The sequence below is a fragment of the Euprymna scolopes genome, chromosome 33, assembly GCF_053919585.1.
Source record: "Euprymna scolopes isolate OS-2025 chromosome 33, ASM5391958v1, whole genome shotgun sequence".
Lineage (NCBI taxonomy): Eukaryota > Metazoa > Mollusca > Cephalopoda > Sepiida > Sepiolidae > Euprymna > Euprymna scolopes.
In genome coordinates this window covers 90,171,708-90,196,103 of record NC_136514.1, presented here as the reverse complement: position 1 = coordinate 90,196,103, position 24,396 = coordinate 90,171,708, and the positions used below count along the sequence as shown (strand labels likewise).

General features: G+C 36.9%; 1 protein-coding gene and 1 non-coding gene across 2 annotated transcripts in view; one reads left to right on the top strand and one right to left on the bottom strand.

Moving 5' to 3' along the window:
- LOC145258346 (uncharacterized) overlaps positions 1-24,396 on the top strand; it is a gene marked incomplete in the record, with an annotated part of 299,186 nt that overhangs the window by 70,529 nt on the left and 204,261 nt on the right.
- On the bottom strand, positions 17,614-17,686 carry Trnar-acg (transfer RNA arginine (anticodon ACG)). The gene has a single exon. It is a non-coding gene; the product is annotated as a tRNA-Arg (tRNA).

Sequence of the window (24,396 nt, the reverse complement as noted above, 5' to 3'; positions counted from 1 at the left end):
GATACACCGGCAAGACTTGCAGGAGTCTAAATGAAATAAGGTAATATTTCATTTGAAAATAACCATAATTCTGGGCTTGACCATTACTCCTGATCTTAAATGGAACACGTATATCAAATCTGTTGCCAAGGCCGCTGGAAAAATGGTGGGATCTTTCTATCGATCCAGTAGATATCTCACTGCTGATGCTATTCTCTACCTATATAAGAGCCAGGTACGTCCAAGGATGGAATACTGTTGCCACATCTGGGCAGGAGCTGCTAGAAAGGACCTGTCCTGCCTTGATAGAGTTCAAAATAGACTTCGTAGCCTCGTAGGAGATGTCCTTTTCTCCTCCTTGCAACCTCTATCTCACAGAAGAGATGTTGCGAGTTTGTCTCTGATGTATCGTTATTTTCATGGAAAGTGTTCAACTGAGCTTCAATCTTTGGTCCCCCCTCGCCAAACTTTCACAAGAAACACTCGTCTAGCTGTAAACACTATCAATAATTTCCCCCACTCTTTATCTGTGCCTAAACCTAAATGTAGATTCCATGAACAAAGCTTCTTTCTTAGAACTGCACGCCTGTGGAATTGTCTTCCGTTTTCCTGCTTTCCGGCTGACTACAATATGGTTGTGTTCAAGTCTAAAGTAAATAAGTTCTTGATGAGCCGTTCCATATAAGTTATTAAATTTACCAAATTTTCATTACTAATGATTACTATATTGACCAATTTCTACTGTACACTCTTTAACCCTTATCCTTGAGTGGCCTCTGGGCCTTGATAATGTGGTGATGCCTTTGTAAAAAAAACAAAATAAAAATAAAAAAATAACCAGAAATAGACGTAAAGTTACGCGTAAAAATTACAGAATGATTCTTCAATAAGTTTCCAGACATTTCGTACAGGCATTTAAAATTGTCGTTGATTCATCATCGTTATTGCTGTACATCTTATGAGATGACTGACCAATTTTTATTATTTCGGGTTCAAATGAACAGCTACAGCAGGACTTGGAATACACCCTACTAAAGCCTGGTTGTCACAGCTGGTGAATTTCAAAAATGCAATCTGGACGTGAGGACACGTTAGAATGATATGCAATAAAATTCTGTTTTTAACTTGAAAAAAATGCCACAGAAACGTGTAGAATGCTTCAGACTGCTTTTGGACCATCTTCCATGAATCGGGCATCAGTTTTTAAGTGGTATAAGAGATACAAGAAAGGCAGGGAGTCTGTGAGGGATGATGAGGTGTGGAAGGAGTGAAGTCAGAACATCAGTGTTGATTGGCCAAATAAAGAATTTCACGGATAAGGATCATCATGCGTCTATAGACAATAAGTGCACAGTTTGATGTCAGTGTGGGAACTGTGCACACAATTATTCGCAAGAAACTGTGCAAAGTTTGTCTCGAGGGTGCAGTCCACAACTCCATCTTTGTTACAGACTATTTGACCAAGATGCTCATCAAGACAGTTCGTCACCCTCCCTATAGTCCAGACCTTGTCCCCTGTGACTTTTGGTCATCCCCTAAGCTTAAGTAAAAACCTTAGAGACTGTCGTTATGAGACAATTGATGAAAGATACTGAGACGAGGGTCATTGACATGATTACACGAGAGGATTTCCATGAGGCCATCTAGAAGTTGTGTGAATGGTACAAGTGCATTGCAGCCGGAGGAGATTACTTCGAAGGGGACTAGAGTTTCATGTGTGTACTATCAATAAAAGTGCCCATACAAAAAATGTCTGGAAACTTATTAAATGTTCCTCACATGGATATATATGGAAATGATAAATAAATGAATAAAAAAGGGGCAGGTAGCCTCTTTATTTATATTGTTGCGGTCTTAACCGGTGACTAGAAATGCTGCCTTTCTCCAAAATCAAATGTTGATCGAACTAAAAATAAAAAAAAAAACAATTTAATTTCTAATCAATTTTGCATATTTCGATGAACAAAAGCAGACGATATTTTATCAAAACAAATTTAAGTATTTAGATTTTTAGAAACGAAACTGGTTAGTCCAGAGTCTAGCTTTTTTTTTTTTTTTTTTTTTTTTTTTTTTTTTTTTTTTTGTGGAGGTGGGTCTTATTGTTTTTTGTTTAAGAAAGTCAAATTTCAACAGCAAAAGTAAGTTTGTGTGGAACCCAAGCTCTTGGTTTTTGTGCGAATCCCATCAACTGAAGGTCTTGTAAAATTGTCGACAAAATTACCTCATCTTTTCATCCAATTCTCTTAATCTCTGATGACCATCTTCCTTCAAAAAAAAAAACCCTGAGTTAGTCTTCGTCTATCTTGATTGGTCTTCTGGAACGAGGAGAATCATGGAGTTCAAAATTACAGAGTTCGAATCTGGTAAACCAATCTCGAACAGTTTTCTCGGTTATAGCGTTTTCTCCATATACGGCACAAATATCCTTGGTCACTTCACTCGCTTTTTGACCTCGATTAAAGGCGAAAATAAGGTGTTTAGAATGTGATTTTTTTTTTTTTTTTTTTTTTTTTTTTATCTACTAAACAATCAATTTGACGGTTCTGAAAAACGAGAAAAATTATGAGCAAAAAAAAAAAAAAACGATGACCATTATCTTGTAGAACAGAATACGTGCTTTCTAATGATATGTAAAACTGCCAAATATCAAAACCTGTTTTAGAACATTTTGACTCGTTGGTCTAGAGGTCTACACTAATTAGTACTTCTAATACAACTTTCTATTCCTTCTTTCCAAGGCCTGTAAGGTTGTGGAACCCTCTTCCTCTTCAGTTTTCCTTCCACCTACAACCTTGGTGATTTCAAGACTAGATTTAATAAGCATCTCGACAGAACGTAGATGTGCAGTGTGCACCTTAGGAAGAGAGGGAGGGGTCGATATTGCATACAGTGTGCAATTAATGTTTACAGTATCAAAGTCTATTTTTCTTCCGAGTTTTTAGTTTTACTGTTTATACTTGTGAACCTGTGTGCACTCTTTAACAGCTGAAAATGTGAGACGAAGGCACAGCAAGCAAAGATTAAAAAAAAATCCACGACACAATGTTGAGGTTAGCGATCGTTGGCAACTAAAGGACCACGTGGTCTTCCACTGAAAATGGATAATTCATTCCAGATACAATCCTTCATTAGGTACTTTTTGTCGGTCGGGTACTGGCTATCTATGATGCCTTATATAAGATGCCCGATATAAGGCGTCTTATATAATATACCTAATGCGCCTCATATAGGGTGTCTCATATAAGGTGTCTTGCATGAGATGGGAAGATGGGATTGGAAAAACTCGGATCCACTTTAAAATGATATTCTTCATAAAATAATCTATTTGATCAATTGATATTTCTGTTATTTTCTGTACGTCACATGTACGTACATCATAAAGAATTTTTTTTTGGGGGGGGGATTCTGGACTAGCGCCATTCTTACCTCCCATTAATTTTTTTTTTCTACTTTATTGTAGTATTGTACCATAGCGTAGACGGCTATATGCTAATACTGGCTCGTTAGTAAAATGACGTCACTGTAAGATAGAGTATAAAAAAGGACAGCACGTTCGAGTCATGGGTGCCGTCACAATCATTGAGGAAAAGTCACGCGTGGCGGGAGAATGAGGAAATGTCGTTACAAAAATGTAGTTCAAGTTCTTTCATAGACTTTGACTACTTTGCGACCGTATTTGGAGGGGGCAGGGTCGGTAAGACTTCTAAATTGTAAACTTTACAATGAGAAATGTACCCAGCTTACTCGCCGTGTTGCCTATAATGACAATCATTGGCTTATTAGCTTAGAAATAATTTATATACTGCAATATACAGTGGAACGATAAGTGTTGCCTTAAAACATTGCAGCTTTATTTTAAAACTTTTATTGAAAAAATCAATTCAACTGAAACAATTCAATCTATTAAATGGATTGTGTAGTTGAGCTTGCAACTATTCAGCGCAGCCGCCTTCAGCCTCCATCACCACCTCGATACAGGTCCGGAACTGGGAGCATGCCTTTTCCACAAGCATCGGCGGGAGCTTGGTGAATACTTGGCGGATAGTGGTGATCAGGCTGGCTTTAGTGTTGTGGGAGGTCATGTTGGTGATTTTCTCCACGTATGACCAAACGAAGTAGTCCAGCGAGTTCAGATCGAAGGAGGGGTGGACATGAGAGGAAGGTACAAAGTTGTAGCACTCCTTTTGAAGCCAAGCCGGAGTCTCTTTGAACTTGTGGGATTTTTATACAACTAGCCAACTAATAGATGGTTTACAACAACAAAAGGAAACTGGTTTTCATCAAATGGAAATGGAATCATGTCGTCTTTTCTAGGGCGATAATTTTATCGTTCCACCTTTCCACATATAACAAATACATTGAGAACATTTCCATGGCTGCAGCAAAGGAGGTGGGCTCCCTTTATCGTGCTAGAAAATTACTCGCACCTAAGATTATCCTATATCTTTACAAAGCCACTATTCACCCATGCATGGATTTTTTTCCACATCTAGGCTGGTGCATCTATCCCTGGTCTCTTCCTCTTAGACGGGGTCCAACAAAGTCTCCAATCTAATAAATCTCTCACTACCAACCTAGCTTCAACCCTTGTCTCATCGCCGAAATGTTGCATTCCTGCCTGTTTTACAAGTAATTTAATGGAATGTGTCCTTGCGAACTCCTTCAACTTATACCCCTCGACGCACATATTCTCTACAAACCCGTCTAGCAGCAAACTCCCACTCCTTCACGCTAGAGGCTTCTAAATGTTAAATAGCCTCATCTAATAGATTATTCCCTCGAACTGCTAGATTTTGGAATTCCCCCTCCCGTTTCCTGCTTCCCAGACCGTACTAATATCAGAAGTTTTAATGCAATGTGAACAAACATCTCGTCTTCTCACATAGTCTCCTGAAGACATTCAAAATAGTAGCCCCCTTACGTCAATATAGCAATATGCCTTCTTTGGGGTCAACAATATATAATTCGATCCTAACTTATGCTGATGACTGCTTAAAGCTAGAAACATGCGTTTTGTTCTTACGATTTCTTGTTTAAAGAAGTTTTACGTTTGTTTGCTTTTTTGTTTTGGTTTTTCCGATGTTTTAAAGAAATTTAACGTCGTTTTTTTTTTTTTTTTTTTTTTTTTAACAGGGTTATTACTTCACTCATTCTTTACTTTAGCCCCCCCCCCTTACACACACACCTCCAAACACCCGGGCAACGCCGGGTACCCCTCTAGTTTAATAATAAAATAAGTAACTAAATACGTTCTATCTATAATATAAATCTCACCTGTCTGTTTAAACGTATGTATGTTTGCCTAAAACTTTCGACAGACGCGACGGATTTTCACGAGATCGGTATCGTTTTGAAGCTCAACCCTTCGGACAACAAATACCGAAAAATTGGCTTAAAACATTAATTCCTTCCTACTAGGAGAGGGTCACTTTTTTCGCTGATATTTTCGGAAGCCCTCCCCTCTTTTTAATTGACTAGCCTTAATTTAAATGTTCGCTACTTGGCAATGAACGCAACAGAAAAGACGGCACTTTTGGGGGGGGGGCTTTTTCCCCCTCCCCAGTACCTGCCTACTACCAACTTTTTTTTTGTTCAACACACCTCCAAACACCCGGGCAACGCCGGGCACCCAGACTAGTAGCAAATAAGGGGCGACTGATTCATTTGTGTGTGTGTGTGTGTGTGTGTGTGTGTGTGTGTGTGTGTGTGTGTGTGTGTGTGTGTATATATATATATCACACAAAATTCACATCATCGTCAGTTACTATTCCAAAAGTGTTTCTCAACCAAACTTTTTATTTAAAAAAAAAAAAAAAAAAAGCGGGAGACCAGTACCCGCATTAAGCTGGTCTGCAGTTTGACTTGTTGCTGGATATCTTGCTCTTGCTTGTTGCTGGGTGTCAACATTATGAACCGAGAGAGATTTAGCTGTCGTACAAAGCTAAAACTCTGTAACATCATCTTTGCATAGATACTCCCTCAGTCCTGTGGCGATAAAAAAACTGACGTGTGTACGCCTGTAATGCTGGATGCATGTAACAATTATTCTGCCATCATTATATGTATCTATGTATGTCTATGTGTATATGTTTGTGTGTGTGTACATATATACATTTATAAATGTATGTGTGTATATGTATGTGTATGTATGCAGGTGTGTATGTATTTGTATGTGTGCATGTATGTGTATTAATGCATAATATGGATGTGTATGTATATGTAGGTAAGTGTATGTATATATATGTGCATATGTGTAAGTATATGTGTGTATGTATTTGTATATGTGGATGTATGAATGTGGGTATGAATATGTATGTTTGTGTATTATGCATTGTGCATGTATATGGGTATATATGAGCGTATGCTTATTGACATGTATGCATGTATACATTTATGTGTATACCAATGACCGTCTTGTTTATGTTTGCATGTGTGTATGTATATGTATGTGTGCGTATTGTGTATGTACGCATGTATATATATGTATGTATAACAATGACCGTCTTGAGCATGTGAATTTGCTGGCAGGACTGTCATTTTTCGGGCTCATGAACTTTCAGTGTCTGAGGGAGTGGCACTCGTCTGACAAGACGTTGCAATCATCATATATATATATAATATATATATATATATATATAACAAGATTATAGCTCTAAGGTAGAAGAAAAAAAAATTTTAATAACCGCATTTCGAAGTTAATATCGCTAAAAACGCGCCAACAAATTTGAAATTTAAAAGCGATAAAAAAAAAAAAACATGCATTCAAGTTGTGATTCATTGTGGATCATTTGTACAGTATCAGACTGCGGATACTGGTGTCATGAGTTCGATCATAACCTATGCTGACGAGGGCTTAAAGCTAGAAACATGCATGTCCATAGGTATAGTTTTATGCATGTAAAATAATGTCCCATGTAAAATAAGTGGCGATTCACACACACACACACACACACACACACTAGCATGGGTACCCGGAATTGCCCGGATGACATGAAGTTCCGTTTGACTACACCTAAGGATATTAATCATTTTCATCATGCGCAACAATTTGAAAAATAAAAGAATGGATAAAAACATGTTAATGTAATCGTGCAAAAAAAGACATGATACCTATTTCGGCAGAAGGGATACAAAGAAACTATTCTCCGGATATTGAGCACTTTTTGTTGTCCGTGCGTTAAAAAGAACCCCCCCCCCAAAAAAAATAAAATAAAATAAATAAATAAAACATCAAAACAACTTTTGTTTCAATAAAAATAGCGAGTTCCCGAACGACCGAAAAAAAAAAAATAGCCAAACGCGTGCGTAATATGCGGTTTTTTTTTGGTTTTTTTTTAGGGGGGGGGTCTAAAAGTGTGACTGAAGTTTGAATTCGAAGCGGTCAAAGTTTCTGTATAACCGTTTCCAGAATATTCAAAACAAACAAATGAAATGTTTTCAATTTATTCGTAGATGTATTTGTTTGTTTTGTTTTTTTTAATTTATAAAACACAAAAAAAAAAAAAAAATTCTATTTACACGGAATTATTTTTTCAAGCTAAAAACTTAGAGATTACCAAATTTTATTCAGAGTTCATTCGTATGTTTCGAAGTTTTTAGGGAGAGATAACTCTACATCTTTTTAAAAAAGTCGATGTTGGAAATAATTCCAAATAAATTAAATTAAATATCTTATCAATTAAATTGTATTCAACGTTTATTAAATAACAACTTTAATAATACACTTAAAACAATTCTCTCGCTAGAAACATTAAATAATATACCGCTATTTAGTGAAATCGATCTTCCTTAATGCAATATGCAAATGAGGTGGCCTCTTAATTGTATATTTTGCAAGAATCCATACTATATACAGAAATAAATGAAAAAGTAAAGTAGTTGCTGTTTTGTATACATCAAGCAAACATATACGATATATATATTTCGTATATTAATTTATGTGATTAAATGAAGTAGTTTATATATATATATTACTTCATTTAATCACATAAATTAATATATGAAAGTATAAATTTATGCGTAAACTTTAAGTATTTACTTCAACAGTGCTCAATACGTAGGTAGTAAGCCTGATGAATCCTAGCGTGGATGAAATGCGGAATATTCTGTGTAGCTGAAAAAATTAAAACAGCGTTTCGAAGTTGTTAATAGCGCTAAAAAATGCCAAGAACAAATCTCGTATGTATGATAAGGCTATGACTAGTGAAATATTATGTTCTTGATTCTCGAGTATATATTCAACACCGTTAATCAATCGAGAACCACATCACTATCTAAAGTAACTGATATATACTCTAGTCAAAATAATGAAAAGAATATTCTCTTGTCATAGCCCTTATAATTACACACACACAGCTAACTTTATATAAATAGATTGTTTTGCAAGTGAACCCTGTTTGCAAGTGCGTTCTACTATGAAGTCTTTTTATCAGCCAATTAAAATCCCTTTATCTCTCTTCGTCATGTGTGGATATATATACATAGACATAATTCTATCTATACACCGTATGTTTTCTTTTTTATAGAAACTTGTTTTTAAGAAAAGCTACCCCCCCTATGTAGTGACATAATTTATTTTTATGCACTCCCAGATGTTTTAATTACCCCAGTATAATTAGCCAACATTTTTCTTTTCTGTCTGACCCCTTAGATTGAACCTAAACATCTAAAATGGGTGTTTCAGCTTTATAAACAGACTAGCAGTTTAGCCCAGCTTTGCTCAGGCCCTATGCACTGTTCATAACTTACTGTACTTGCAATAACCCTTATCCCTGAGTGGCTTCCGAACCTTGATAAGTGGTGACCACCGTGTAAAAAAAAAAAAAAAAAAAAAAAAAAAAAAAAAAAAATTACTCATCTCCAGGTAACCTACATCTAAAATTTCAAATGTTTGGACCCAAATTTGGCTGAGTAATTTTGTAGAGATCGCAGAGGTCAAATTTTTTTAAAACTTTGACCCCAATTTTGATCCCCCTTAACATTTGTTTTTGGGTCTAATCAAATTAAAGTTTGATCTATGTTCAAGTAACCTACATCTAAAATCCCAAGTGTTTGGACCCAAAATTGATGGAGACTTTTGTTAGTTTTCAAAAGTCAAATCGTTGAACTTTGGCCCCTTGACAGTTAAATTACTGGCCGAAAACGGATTAAAAAGATTTTCCCAAATCACAATACCCCTTATGTCAAAACTCTAGTCTGTAGACTGAAAATTGACAGAGTAGTTTGGCAGGGAAATGTGTATATATATATATATACACACGCACGCACACACGCACACACACACACACACACTCTTTCATTTTTCTAGATATAGATTTAAAATGTGCCCCCACCCTTCTTTTACTTTAACTTTATCGTTTGGCTTCACTTTCACTTTTTCATCTCTATTTTTTTTTTTTTTTTTTTTTTTTTTTTATAACTTTACCTCGGCGACTCCTCCCCTTCTCTATCTTTCTGTTTCCATTTGTCACATTTTCTCGAGGTAGATTTCGCTTCCCGCTTTATATCCGCCATTACGAAACACAACTAATAGACAGTTCTTAGTATAATTAACCTCGTACGTCAATCTCACCTTAGGGATAATTGTTGCCCGGCTACGGTAGCTTAACTCTCCCTCCCCTCGACCGCCGATTTCTCCTGTTTACCGACGAACCTGTTAAACGCATTTGACCCTTTACAAAAAATTCGCTTCCTTTACAAATTTGGAAGCCTGGCCGGAAATATATTGCCCCCTCCTTTGCCCCCTTTCTTTATAAAGACTTTAACGATGTTAGGTAGGTTTCACATTTCCCCTGGGTTATATCACAGGTATTCGTGTGTGGCTTTTGGTTTAGGTTTTTTTTTTTTACATAGGAATCACCACTTATCAAGACCCGTATGCCACTTGAGGATAAGGGTTATAGTGTACAGTAGTCAATGGGATAATATTGTACGGTATAATCGCGTTGACACATCGGTTCTCGTCAAATCACCAAAGTTAAGCAACGTTGAGCCTGGTTAGTACTAGATGGGTGACCATTTGGCAATTCTGGGCGCTGTATGCGCTCTCCGCTTATCCCGGCATTTGTTTCCAATCGTCCTGAACATACACTTCACTTGCGACTGGTATTTAACAATGTCGACTCAGGAGAGGTGTGGTTGGAGATTGCGCACCTGCCACAAAAATTCCACGCACAGACACCCCTACGGTGGGTAGTTTGTCAAAGACTGAAGGAGCCCTTTATTGTAGTAATCGTTGGTAATGGAAATTAGGTAAATTGTATTACTTGGGGGGCGGTTCATCAAGAATTTGTTTATGTTGAACTTGAAAACAACCAAGTTGTAGTCAGCTGAGAAGCAGGCAAATGGAAGAGTTCCACAGGTGTGCAGTTCTAAGAAAGAAGCTTTGTTTATGGAATCTACGTTTTGATTTAGGCACAGATAAAGAGTGGGGAAAATTGACAGTGGTTTCAGCCAGACGGGTGTTTTTCATGAAAGATTGGTGAGGGTGGACCAGAGATTGGAGCTCAGACGATTACTTGCCATGAAAATAACGATAAAACAGACGGGCTTGGAACGTCTCTTCTGTGGGAAAGAGGTTGCAGAGAAGAGAAAAGGGCATCTCTTACTAAGTTACGAAGTCTATTTTGAACTCTGTCAAGGCAGGATAAGCTGCTTCTAGCAGCTCCTGCCCAGATGTGGCAGCAGTACTCCATCCTTGGACGTACTTGGCTTTTATATAGATAGGAGCGGTAGAAGGATCCCACAATTTTTACAGCGACCTTGGCAACAGATTTGATGCACGTGTTCCATTTCAGATCAGGAGTAAAGGTTAAGCCCAGAAGCTTTTCAAAACATGGAGCCTCCCACGATGAGAGCCATTCATTTCCATTGATGCCAGTTGGGATCAGGCTTTCGTTTTAAAATGGATGGCGTTGTAGTGAAAATATTTCTCTACAAGCAAGAACTCTTTCCCTTCGTTCCGTTCTGCAATTAAAAAAAGATCTTTCTAGATTGAAGCATGTTTTTATTTTGTCCTAATTCAAAGTTTTCCTTTTTAGAGCTGAATTTTTTCTCCAAGTAAAAATTGACCTTGAGTTTAACTCTGCCCTCGTCGGGAGGCAAATGAACACGAACACGTGTAATTACGTACAGAATATTCTCTACACGACAATTGGAGGAAATATTGAGATCGACGGTCAAAAACCGAATGGAATAAAAATTGTATATAGGCGATGAATGTTCCTCATTTAATATTTTAGAGTTAAAATCTAGTTAATATTACGGATGTAATATGTAAAAAAAATCAAAAACAAGTGAAGCATGCATGGTCCCCCGTGAATGCAGTATATGAGGCATAAAAAATGACTAAGTTCAGCATTTGCCCCCACTTTTAGTCCCCAAGGGCCCTAGGGGATGTCAAATCCGTTTGAAAATGAACAAACGATGTAGTTTTAGGCCTTAGCATATGTAAATTTTAGTTCTGCGCCATGCAAATAAAGAAATGACTAAGTCTATCATTTGCCCGCCCCCATTTAGCTCCAAAAGGCCCCAAGGCCTTAACATATTTAAATTTGAGTTCAGCACCATGAAAAACTGCTAAATAGACATACATAGAAAATTTTGGACAAATATGGTAAAATAGTCCCAAAAATGGAGTTTTTATTAGCCCTAAAAGAGCCCTTGGGGCACACTAAAAAGTTATCGCGAAGTATAGACAAACAAAATTATATAGAAATTAGTTACAACTTTTCAGGAAGTTTTATAAAAATCCAAAGCATCAATTTTTATTTTTAATTTTTTTTTATTTTTAATAAGCACAAAATTGTCAACTTTCGCCATTTTAACTCGAAAGCCCCACCCCTAGGGGTAGGGCCAACCAGTTTTCCTGGAAAATCCGTTCTGTTACTTTTTTACTCATATCATGTTGAATGTTTGTGCAAAATTTCAAAAAATTGCCAGGCGTACTTATTGAAAAAAGCGCGGACAAACGAACGGACGATAGTGGACTTCCTTTTGTCGGGGGACCAAAAAACGCTTTGAAATACAGAGGCCACAAAGTCTGGCTACTTAATGTAGCCAGACTTTGTGGACACCCTGTATGTTTATATGCTAAAATAATTGAGATTAAATGAAGTCTTGCTAAAAGAGGAAGTATTGTATTTGACTCGAGGCACCATGTCTTTTGTATCGTTCAAGATGAACATGTTGGAAAACGCCTTTTTTTTCTATTACTACGAAATACTACATAGATTGTTGACCTAGAAAACGCTCTCGGTGTTATATTAAAGTATACTAGCGAAGCCTATGGAAATTCCACCGGAGACTAATTCATATGTAATATATTGATGTTGGCATTCTGTAGATGTTCAGTGTAAATGGAGACGCTCTGATATTATTGTAGCTTTTTTGTTAAAACTGTAAAAGTATTTATCTAAGCTAGCACGAACGCCCGATAAAACCTGGTCATAAAATATGCTTAAATATATTTTAAATCTTGCAGATTTCGTATTTATTATAGTTAATATTCTATCGATTTTTTTATTGAGATTTTCGGACTGACTTCCTCATCTTGGTTGTTATAGTCGCAACGTTTCGGCCGTTTTGCCCTCCGGCCTTCATCAGGTGTTTTGTATCGAACTGGGGAACCGTAATAATAATATAGGGTTGTGTTCGAGACTCCTAACAAACAGTTCCCCAGTTCGATACAAAACACCTGATGATGGCCGGAGGGCAAAACGGCCGAAACGTTGTGACTATAACAACCAAGATGAAGTCAGTCCGATAATCTCAATCAATGAAAACACCTCATCTCAAAAATACAGACAATTACGATTTTTATATATAAAGTTGCGATTTCAAAAATAAAATATATCCATATGACTTGAGTGCATTATCTTAAATCGAAATAAAAAAAAACTTGTGAAAAAAAAAAATTATATATATAGGAACTTGAGTTCTTTCAGCCATAATAGTCGACAGTGCTCAATACATAGAGCTAGTAGAACCCCGGGATACGGCATTAAAAATGAATAACAAAATACAGTAAAGTATATAATATACATGTATATAATAAAATAACATAACACCGTAAGGATAGGCAAATACCGTAACCAGGGACTGGAAAAACATCGTATTCTACATTGTAACCTGAAAAAAAAAAACGTATCCTAGGGCTACCGTATCTCGGGGTTTTACTCTATATGGAAATTAAACTGCACAGATTTTTTGGATTCCGGACTCGTCGGGCTATTGCATGGAATCTGTTGCTTCATGTTTTTATATATTCTGGTGGTACTAGGTTGGCTAGTCAGCCAATCAAATTCTTTGTTACTCATAAACTCTTTCATTGTAGCCAATGGGCGCGTGTTTATCAGGGAGATGCTCACTTGGCCTAATTCATCTGTTTCTTTGTTCTATTTTGACGGGGATAGGTTTCTCTTTTGTTTGTGACCTGGTTTTAATTTGGATGATTTTCGCTTGCATTTTATTTTATGCTAGTTTATTATTTTTGTTATTCATGTATTTTGTGTTATCCTAAGGTGAAATTTGTTGTGTATGCATACGTTTGCTATTACACTCTCACAGTTCAATAAATTTTGGCTTTTTTTTTGGGGGGGGGGGGTAAGTTTTGAATATTTTATTCAAAACAAGAAATACGAGAAAAAGTGAGGAAAATTCGTTGTTCCATAGTTTAAAAAATAGGCTTTTCTCCTCAAAGGAAAAAAAACTTATAAAAAGGATTCTATATCTATAAAAAGTGAAAATGTCTGTCTGTGTGTCTTTGTACATTTCCTTACACAATAACTGTCAATTTTAGGTCTAGAAGCTCGAGATTTGACATAAGGAGTATTGAGATTTGGGAAAATCTTTTTAATCGGCTTTCGGCCAGAAATTTGGCTTTCAAGGGATCAAAGTTCGACGATTTGATCTTTGAAAACTCTACCAAACTTCTCCGTCAATTTTGGGTCTAAACATTTGAAATTTTAGCTGTAAGTTACTTGGACATGGATCTAACTTTTACATTTGATTTGAGGCCAGAACAAATGTTAAGGGGTCAAAATTGGGGTCAAAGTTAAAAAAATTTGACCTCTGCCAATTTTTGATCTAAACATTTGAAATTTTACATAAAGTGTATTCAGAAATAGAGCAAGCTTTTTAATCTGTTTGGGTCGAAAATTTGAGCTGCCAAGGGGTCAAAGTTCAAATATTTGACCTTTGCGGTGTCTAGCAAACTACTCAACCAATTTTGGGTCTAAATATTTGAAATTTATATATAACGGGTTTTTGGGGCGAAAATTTGGCTGCCGAAAGGTCAAAGTGGAAAGAGTTGCTCTTTGCAGATTCTACTGAATTCATCCGCAAATTTTGGGTCTTAAGACTTGAAATTTTAAATATAGGTAACTTGGACATGGATAAAACTTTGTATTTTAATTTGTAACCAAAATAAATGTTAAGGGGTAAATATTGAGGTCAAGGTTTAAAAAATTGACCTCGGCTGTCTCTACGAAATTACTCTGACAAATTTTGGTTTAAACATTTGAGATCTTACATAAAGTGTATTCACACGTAGGGCATATTATAAACAGTACATAGGGCCCGAGCAAAGCCGGACTGAATTGCTAGTATGTAGGTAAAAATCTAATTTTGCTGTTTAGCACCGTTTTTGAAAACGGTAGTTATAAGTTTTTGAAGGAGATTAGTTTATAAAAAAAAAAAGTCCAAATAAGTTGATATTGACTTCACAAATTCTAACCTGCATTGCTTGACTTTGCTTGCATTTGTTTTTTTAATAACTTTGGTAAAGAATTGTTTTTTTTTTTTTTTTATATATATTTTTTTTCTTTTTTTTTTTTTTACAATTAAAATCTCTATTATAGAAAAGTCAGTTTGTGTGAGTTCTTTCCTGATAGATTCTCAAACGGCTGAGATTATACTTTGCAAATTTCACACCAAGCTAATTCATATGCTTGGAAGTGTTATTTGATATGTTTGTACAGAAATTCATCCGATAATTGAAAACTGAAAAAAATCACACCCTAAAAATAGTTTTTTTTTTTTTTTTTTTTTTTTTTTTCTATAGATGAAAAGAATTTTTAAAAGCAATTTTTATACTTTACATCGACAAGGGAGATAATAAAATCTTAACAAATTATTTATTTAAAAAAACAAACAAATCAACAAAAAAAATCAGAATTATTGAGATCTGGAGGTATAGGTCAGTGGTAGAACATTCGACTACGGATCGAATGATCCCGTGTTCAAGCCCGGGTGTACCTTACCATTTAATTCTTTTGTGTTCAATTTACAATAAAAAAGGGGTACAATTTAAAATCACCGCAAATCATTTTTCCCTTTGCATATTTTAAAACTAAACATTAATCAAAAGTAACTTTTCTAGAGCATCCATCGCCAAGCCCAAATATCAGCTGACGTGTTATTTTTAAGTAAAGACAGAATTTGATGAACGACATTATCACTATTATTTTATAATTTTTAAATTTTTATTTTATTTTTTGCGAATTAGTTCACCGGGCAAATTATTCCTCGTAAGATATATTCAACAGAGGATTACTTCTATAATACATACTCAATATGCATAAATTAAAATGTTTAAGCGTATTGTACGACCGGGCAACGCCGGGCGTCCAGCTAGTAATAAACTAATGTTTTGTTTTTAAAAACCATGAAACAGCGGGAATTTTAATGCGGATGCTTAACTATTTTTCCTTTTCATTAAATAAAAATTAATATTTAATAGCGTCCACTTAAATCTGATCGTGTTCCTTTATTTTTAATGCAATTTTTAACGTTTTCTAAAACTTAAATTTTTTTAATCATGTAACCACTCTTATATACATTTCAAGTTAAGTTCAAATTGAAAACCTTAGAAAACCAAATATCATTGTTGTAAGCGTTAGGGGTTTCATAGTCGGTTGAATCACTGAAACTAGAAATGCTTACAAACATATATGCTTAATAAACGCAGGTAGTTCGCAAGTACATAAATACGCATCTTATTACAGATTGTCAAAACATGAAAGTCACGTGACATCACAATACAGAACAATAACTCAGAAGTGGTTAAAGTCGTACTTTGTTTCATAGTGGGACAATGTTCTTACTCGGGTAAAACCTTACATTTTTTTTTTTTTTTTTTTTTTGTCAAGGCCGAAATAGCTCTGCCCCTTTTTGTCCAAAGGGAACTCACTCCCCGGCCAACCGGTATTCTTTGCCAAAATTCCCCTACATCATGAATTTTTTTTTTTTAAATGATTAAAATTATATAAAAACTTTCTGTGACTTTGTGTGTGTGTGTATATATATATATATATATATATATATATATATATATATAGCTCTCTGGTCCGATCCGATCCCTCAGAGTTAATACCAGCAGAAAAATGAAGAGGAAAAAAATCAAAAGTTTTCGTTGAAAAATTGTATTCCACCGAAAGCCCCAGAAAAACGATTTTAATCGTTTAATAAGATTCCATGACATATTTGGTTTTCTAATATTAAAAACACTATCTACAGCCTAATTTTTTTCCATTTTTATATTTCCACCCCAAACAAGATGTCTGTTCGCATTACACTTGAACTTCTGCATGTCAGTACAGTTGGGAAGTAGGAAACCGGAAGAGAATTCCAAAGTGTAGCAATTCTGGGGAAGACGCTATTAAAGTAGAAGGCCTTCCTAGATCTAGGGATCTGTGTAGGGGTGGGGCTTTGCTGCTTGTCGGGGTTATTTTCGTCGCGAGGGTACATGGGCTTGTTTATCAGAGCATCCATCATTAAAATACTTGTAAAACAGGCAGAGGGATGCAACATTTCGTCGATGGGACAGAGGCTGTACCTTAGATGGCAGTTCGGGGTCTATCAGGTTTGCGACTCTCTTTGGGACCCTGTCTAGGAGCAAGAGACTAGTAGCAGATGTACCAGCCAAAATCTGACAGCAGTACTCCATACATGGGCGAATGGTGGCTTTGTAGAGGTACAGAATACTTTCAGGCATAAGTAACTTTCTAGCACGATAGAGAGCTCATCTTCTTCGCAGCAGCCTTGGCAATGATCTCAATGTATCTGTTTCAACTCATCTTTTCTGTGAACGTTAAGCCATGTCTTACTTGCCCCAAAGTGTATAACATTTTCGATCCAAGAAACTTTTAACGGAGATAGTAACACAAGTCCAATTAATGTCTTAGCCATCATATTGCTAAACAGACAAGATAATGTCATTTGTAACGTTTTCAAAACTTACAAAAATTTTCCCAATCTTGTGACTAAACTTCTATCTCGAGAGTGATCCGAAACTAACTCCCTATTCTAAAAAAAAAAAAAAAAAAAAAAAAAAACATAATATATTTTTGAAGTATAATTTCTCCGATTAATGAATAAGAAAGTATAATATATCGACTTTTATTTAAAACTAGCGGTTGTGCCGCATCGGCACACACAATTCCAAATCCAACATAAAATCGAGTACACTCAACAAGTACACTCAACATCGTCTTACCATCAACGCTTACCTTGTGAACTTGGAGTATGGGAAAATTCCCATATGCACAAAACAAAATCACTGAAAAAACAAAAATACCCTAACTAAGGGTAAAGATAATGAGTAAACGTTGGATAAAATGATGGTTAAAATTATTACGAACTTGCCAGGATTCGAACCTGGAATCTTCTGATCCGTAGTCAGACGCGTTATCCATTGCGCCACAAGTCCTGTCTGTATGCCAAAGGCTGTTACCGCGACTCTATACAGACAGTGCTAAATTCCGTTGACATGGGCAGATAACTTTTTTGACAAGTTTACGAAACGGCCCAAAACCCCTTATTTCTGGCTTTTTGTGTGCCTCTGCATTGTTCGTTACGAACCATATATACATAAGGACAATCTAGGGACTCGTACCTTTCAGAGGGAAAAAGAATTTTTCAATTCGGTGCATCCGTTCGAAAGTTTTATTGGTGTGTGTGTATATATATATATATATATATATTTAGAATTTTATTAATAGTATAGATTAAATATGAGCATCAGCATTCGCCACCAGCTTTTCAAGTCGACCATGAACCGCATCAACTGATTTCACAAGAAACTCTTACGGGATGGAACTAATAACTTCACGTATATCTCCCTTCGCGATTAAAAACCAAATTCATATAACAGATCTGAAAAGAAAATAAAAACATAGATTTAATTACCACACATTAAGTAACATACAGGGCTTAACAGAGCTGAGAGGGAAAAGAAAGTATCAGGGACTTATGTATGATATGAAACGAAATTGGAAATTAAAAGACGTTTCAATTATACCAGTCATCATAGGAGCAACTGGGCTTATGAAAAAGAACTTTAAAAAGTACATAGCAAGCATACCCGGTGAACCAAGTGCAAGTGAAATACAAACGATTGCACTGAAAGGGACAGCTAGAATCATGAAAAGATCTCTTGGTTGGACTCACTAAAATAGGGGTAAATGTCAGACATCTGGTTGGATGTACCATCCCCTAGAAGAAAAAGTTTTTTAAAAAATGAAAAAAAAAGACAAAAATTGAGAAACATATTACAGTATTTGAATAAATTAGTGCTTTTAGAATAGGGAGTGACTTTCGGATCACTCTGTATATTTCTGTAAGCTCAATTTGAAAATATTAGAAAACCAAATATTAATACCAGCAGAAAAATGAAATAATGTCAAGTTTTCATTGAAAAGTTGTATTACATAGAAAGTTCTAGAAAAACGATTTTAATCGTTTAATAAAATATTTCATAACATTTGGTTTTCTAATATTAAAAGAAAAAAAAGGAAAACTATTATCGACAGCCTAACTTTTTTGCTATATCTTGCTTGCCCCAAAATGTATGACGTCATTTTCGATCCCGGAAATTTTTAACGGAGGTCTGTCTTATCCACCGTACTGTTAGTCTTTATTTCTCGCCTGCGCGTAACTTAATATAGCAGAATTGATTAGCATGTGAAAGTGAAATGATTTTTTTCTTTTGTTTCTAAGCCCCCACCCCACCCCGATTTGACAATGTCTCCATCCGGGCAACGCCGGTTAAATCGATCTTTTAGCTATAACAATCGTGTGAGAGCGTATCCAGTCGTAAAATATGTCATTTAGTTTGCAATTCAAAAGTCTATTTAAAAAATCCGGTTATTTCAAAGACGGTTTGTGCTTCAATAAAAAAAAAAAAATAATCTTTCAGTTCTGTCAGTTTTTTTTCAATTGATATCGTAAAAATTAAATCGGTGTCTCGTTTCAAGAAGCAGATGAAACTTCCAAAATCAATACGTTTTCTTTCGTCTCTTTTTCTTTCGTCTCTTTTTCTTTCGTCTCTTTTTCTTTCGTCTCTTTTTCTTTCGTCTCTTTTTCTTTCGTCTCTTTTTCTTTTCGTCTCTTTTTCTTTCGTCTCTTTTTCTTTCGTCTCTTTTTCTTTCGTCTCTTTTTCTTTCGTCTCTTTTTCTTTCGTCTCTTTTTCTTTCGTCTCTTTTTCTTTCGTCTCTTTTTCTTTCGTCTCTTTTTCTTTCGTCTCTTTTTCTTTCGTCTCTTTTTCTTTCTTTCTGTCTGTCGTCTGTCTTTCTGTCTGTCGTCTGTCTTTCTGTCTGTCGTCTGTCTGTCTTTCTGTCTGTCGTCTGTCTGTCTTTCTGTCTGTCGTCTGTCTGTCTTTCTGTCTGTCGTCTGTCTGTCTTTCTGTCTGTCGTCTGTCTGTCTTTCTGTCTGTCGTCTGTCTGTCTTTCTGTCTTTCGTCTGTCTGTCTGTCTTTCGTCTGTCTGTCTGTCTTTCGTCTGTCTGTCTGTCTTTCGTCTGTCTGTCTGTCTTTCGTCTGTCTGTCTGTGTTCGTCTGTCTGTCTGTGTTTCGTCTGTCTGTCTGTGTTTCGTCTGTCTGTCTGTGTTTCGTCTGTCTGTCTGTGTTTCGTCTGTCTGTCTGTGTTTCGTCTGTCTGTCTGTGTTTTCGTCTGTCTGTCTGTCGTTCGTCTGTCTGTCTGTCTTCTTCTGTCTCTCTTTCGTCTGTCTGTCTGTCTTTCGTCTGTCTGTCTGTCTTTCGTCTGTCTGTCTGTCTTTCGTCTGTCTGTCTGTCTTTCGTCTGTCTGTCTGTCTTTCGTCTGTCTGTCTGTCTTTCGTCTGTCTGTCTGTCTTTCGTCTGTCTGTCTGTCTTCTCGTCTGTCTGTCTGTCTTTCGTCTGTCTGTCTGTCTTCGTCTGTCTGTCTGTCTTGTCTGTCTGTCTTTCGTCTGTCTGTCTGTCTTTCGTCTGTCTGTCTGTCTTTCGTCTGTCTGTCTGTCTTTCGTCTGTCTGTCTGTCTTTCGTCTGTCTGTCTGTCTTTCGTCTGTCTGTCTGTCTTTCGTCTGTCTGTCTGTCTTTCGTCTGTCTGTCTGTCTTTCGTCTGTCTGTCTGTCTTTCGTCTGTCTGTCTGTCTTTCGTCTGTCTGTCTGTCTTTCGTCTGTCTGTCTGTCTTTCGTCTGTCTGTCTGGTCTTTCGTCTGTCTGTCTTGTCCTTTCGTCTGTCCGTCTGTCTTTCGTCTGTCTGTCTGTCTTTCGTCTGTCTGTCTGTCTTTCGTCTGTCTGTCTGTCTTTCGTCTGTCTGTCTGTCTTTCGTCTGTCTGTCTTCTTCGTCTGTCTGTCTGTCTTTCGTCTGTCTGTCTGTCTTTCGTCTGTCTGTCTGTCTTTCGTCTGTCTGTCTGTCTTTCGTCTGTCTGTCTGTCTTTCGTCTGTCTGTCTGTCTTTCGTCTGTCTGTCTGTCTTTCGTCTGTCTGTCTGTCTTTCGTCTGTCTGTCTGTCTTTCGTCTGTCTGTCTGTCTTTCGTCTGTCTGTCTGTCTTCGTCTGTCTGTCTGTCTGTCTTTCGTCTGTCTGTCTGTCTGTCTTTCGTCTGTCTGTCTGTCTGTCTTTCGTCTGTCTGTCTGTCTGTCTTTCGTCTGTCTGTCTGTCTGTCTTTCGTCTGTCTGTCTGTCTGTCTTTCGTCTGTCTGTCTGTCTGTCTTTCGTCTGTCTGTCTGTCTGTCTTTCGTCTGTCTGTCTGTCTGTCTTTCGTCTGTCTGTCTGTCTGTCTTTCGTCTGTCTGTCTGTCTGTCTTTCGTCTGTCTGTCTGTCTGTCTTTCGTCTGTCTGTCTGTCTGTCTTTCGTCTGTCTGTCTGTCTGTCTTTCGTCTGTCTGTCTGTCTGTCTTTCGTCTGTCTGTCTGTCTGTCTTTCGTCTGTCTGTCTGTCTGTCTTTCGTCTGTCTGTCTGTCTGTCTTTCGTCTGTCTGTCTGTCTGTCTTTCGTCTGTCTGTCTGTCTGTCTTTCGTCTGTCTGTCTGTCTGTCTTTCGTCTGTCTGTCTGTCTTTCGTCTGTCTTCCTCTTACGTTTCTCTTTCTACCCCCCCACATAGAAGTTGTTTGTATTAAATAAGTCTATTCTAAACCAAATATACAACTTACAATATAAATACTAGAAGACGTTAATATACTTCTCGCAAAAAAAAGCAATGAAACTGGTTTGACGAAGTGTAATTGGCCTTTCTTCAAGCGACATTATCACTTATTTATCATTTATGAAAACATATCGGAAATAAAAGGGAATGAGGAGGAGGAGGAGGGATGGTAGTCGTTTTTCTTTCGAAAAAGATCAAGCCGGAAATAGTGGATTGCGTAAATATTTTATCAAAAGCTGCTTCCCTGGGAAAGGTTGACGTTTACTCAAAGTTTAAAGACATGACTGACAGTTAAAAGGCTTCGCACGCACACGTGTCTTTGTTTCGTTCGCTTTCTTATTTTGAGGCTGCATTTTAACAAACTAGCAAGTATATCCAGCATTACCCGGGATTGGAAAAACAAATGCCGTGGAGCTAATTCAACCTATCGGCCTAAGGCTTACAAATGATTCATTTGTAGCTCAATTATAAAATGGGTGATTCGTCTGTTGGTCATCTAAGCTCTTGTCTCAATCGCTCAGATCATTTTTGTTTGAGATTTAAAGATGACTGGTGTTGTATTAAGTTGAAGTTCTTGTGGAATTTTTTATTTTGATGTTAAACAAGTTTTCGTTATAATACCTTTACTTTATATATCATTTTAAAGAGCGTTTTTCACTCCGTCTAATCGTTTAAATTACAATCGTTTTAAAACAATTGTTTTGTAAATAGTTGCTGTTATCTCATATGAATAAGACACAACACAAATACTAACTTGAATGATTATTTTATTTTTAAGTTAACACTGCGAAACATGGGTAAGATACATTATGTAGCAGTTTTTATAAACGCGTGCGTACTGGACTGAGTCGCATGAACTCTCTCTGACTGTAGTCGTTATAAAGGACACCCACACCTACCCTCGTCTCTCTGGACGATAGCAGGCGGTGGGGGACGGGTCAGCAAGCAGGACCACCCGGCGAGAGGAAAGCTAAAGAATCAGAATTGTCTCTTTTTCACTGTAGGGAAAGGAAGATTTAATATAATGCAAAAGGGAATGGTAGTATTAATTTTGCTTTTGTGGCCTAAATCTTTGGTCAGTACAGTTTTTTTCAGAACGTTGAATATAAGATGGAAAAAAGTAAATTCAGTTTTCTTATTTCAATTCAAGCTAGACCAAAATGCTACCGAGACGGCTCGCGATATCAACGAAGCGTTTGGCACAGGAACTACTATTGAACGCCCAGCACAATGGTGGTTTAAGAAATTGATGAGCGTAGTGTCATCGGATGTTGACAACGATCAATTAAGTCTTAGTTGAAGCCAATCCACGCACAGCTGTCCAAGAACTTGCTTCTGAATTAGACGTAACGTATACGACGATTTTCAATCACTTGAAAGTAATTGGAAAGAAAAAAATTAATGACTGGGTGCCTCACGAATTGAACGACAAGCAAAATAAAAGCCGTTATAAAGTGTCGTCTTCCATTTTACTCAACAAGAAAGACCAGTTTCTCGACTGGGTTATGACTTTCTATGAAAAGTGTTATTTACGACAACCGGCGACGCTCAGCTTAGTCTTTCCGATGTCAGAGTTGCACCAAAAGGCGATGCTGACTGTTTGGTGGTTTGCAACTGATCTCATTAATTAGTTTTCTGAATGCAGGCGAAACCATTACAGCGAAGTACTGCCAACAAATAGATGAAATGCACCAGAAACTTCGAGAGCAACAATTAACCTTGTCCACAAAACCTGACCGCACGTTGTTAAACCACCCCTGCAGAAATTGAACAAATTCGGCTTCAAAACTTAAAGCCATAATCAGAAGTCCTCTTAACTACCACTTTTTGAAGCAACTTCTTGTGTAAGAAACGCTTCAAAACCCTCAGCGATATCAAAAACGTTTTCAGCGACTTCATCGCCACCAGAACGCAAGATTTTTTATGTTACTGGCATAAATACATTTGTTTTGTGTTGGCAAAAGTGTGTTGATTCTGATGGTGCTTATTTCGATCAATAATTTTAAGTTTGAGCCGAGATATGTTCGTCTGAATTTAAAAGTTAAAAACCGCAAGAACTTACTTGTTACTATGATAGAACATGAAGAGCCTCATTCTAACATTTAAACTTTTAATGATTATTTTCGATCTTAATAAAGAATGGGAAAGAAAACTTATTAATAGTCAGTCCATAAGTATGAACGAGACGAAAAAGGTTAGGAACTCCACGTCGTGTTAAATGAATGTCGCGTTAATAGGGAAGCGAAAGATGTTCGTTTCTGGAGAAAAAGAAGTGTTTATTTATTAACAATGCGTACACCGATATAGGCATGTATGTATGTGTGTGTGTGTTGTAGCAAGATCACATATGCTTGGACATCATAACTATTTTGGGTCCATGGTGCTTCTTGTTGTATCCCAGGGGTTCGTGGGGAGTTGAGCAGCGAAATATGTTCACATTATATTTAAACTTCTGCATGTCGGTACAGCTGAGGAAGTAGGCAACGGGAGGGGAATTCCAAGGACTAGCAGTCCGGGGAACTACTAGAGTAGAAATCTTTCCGGCATCTATAGACCTTAAGTGATGGGGTGGGGTTTTGCTGCTTGTCGAGGGGGGGGGCACAAGTGCTAGGAGTTCATCAGAGCATATTCCATTCAAGTACTTGTAAAACAGTGATGCAACATTGCGGCAGTGGGTCAGAAGTTGGAGCTTGGCCAATAGTCGATAGCCTATTAGATTTGAGATTCTTTTGAACCGTGGCCAAGAGGGAGACTAATGGCAGATGCACCGACCCAGATGTGGCAACAATATATGTATGGGCGAATTGTAGATTTTTAGAGATAAAGCATGCTCTCTGGTGTATTTTTTTTTTATTCCATTTTCACCCCAAACAAGGCACATTGCGACTTTGATGTAGGAGGCTACTATCAGGGGCCTAAGTTGCAGGGATACTATGCAGGGAGTTGAGCAGCAAGATGTCTGTTCACATTATACTTGAACTTCTGCATGTCAGTACAGTTGGGGAAGCAGGAAGAGAATTTCA